The sequence below is a fragment of the Echinops telfairi genome, unplaced genomic scaffold (assembly GCF_000313985.2).
Source record: "Echinops telfairi isolate 266 unplaced genomic scaffold, ASM31398v2 ScPeMD7_7469;HRSCAF=8507_0, whole genome shotgun sequence".
Lineage (NCBI taxonomy): Eukaryota > Metazoa > Chordata > Mammalia > Afrosoricida > Tenrecidae > Echinops > Echinops telfairi.
Genome location: NW_022111372.1, coordinates 51,168,649 through 51,169,639, shown reverse-complemented (window position 1 = coordinate 51,169,639; position 991 = coordinate 51,168,649).

Here is a 991-nt window from a genome sequence, read left to right as displayed (position 1 = left end):
AACAACAACAATATCTCCTTGGACGGGTCTTTTGTTGTTGAAGAAATACAGGCAGGGCTGTCTCTTCCTTCTGCGTGCAGGGAAGAGAGGCAGAGTGGAAGCAAAGAGGGAGGGCCATGCAGATTTGAAACGGCCATTTCAGAGTGGAAGAGTGAAAACCGGCTGCACACAATGGAGGAAACCGTGGAAGTGAGTGACCACGAGTGATTGGTTTTGCTAGCCTGCCTTTTCTGTGTCTCCCTGTCAGCGAGCGATGCGGACGCCTAGTGGTCCTTTAGGACAGCGTAGCCCTGCCTCTGTGAGTTTCCTACACTAACTGCCTATGGGAGCAGAAAGCCCTGTCTTTCTCCCAAGCATAACCTCTTGCCACCAGGGCGCCTTAATATGGAACAAACCCCACTGAATTCACACAGTTTGAGATTTAGAATAGTGGGTCGCGCTGTGAACCCAAAGATCAGTAGTCCAGACCCACCCACAAGCAGCTCCATGGGAGAAAAACTCTGTTGAATATACTACTATAAAGATTTCTGCCTAAAAGTTATGAAAACTTCTCTTTTTACATTTATTTAACTTTATTGTAATTCAACATGTGGAAACTGCAAAACATTTCTATTATTTATAGAAATACCTGGGGAGTGTTTGACTAAGCATAACACCATCATACAAAGAATTTGAAAACAGGTCAAATTTAAGTTAGAATCTTGTCCTATAAAATATAAAGAGAGTTAAAAAATATAGAGTTTTGAGAATGATGATGGCAACAAATGTACAAATGTGCTTGACACAATGGATGAATGTACGGATTGTGATAAGAGTTGTATGAGCCCCCAATAAAATCATATATATATAATCTCAAGAGAAACATGGATAGAACTGCCCTTTAAACCACATATACCTAGTAAATTGTTGTGTTCATACACAAAGTACATTTGGTTTTCTAAAAAGTAAATGAACATGCTTACCACTGGTGTACATTTTGTTGACATTTACA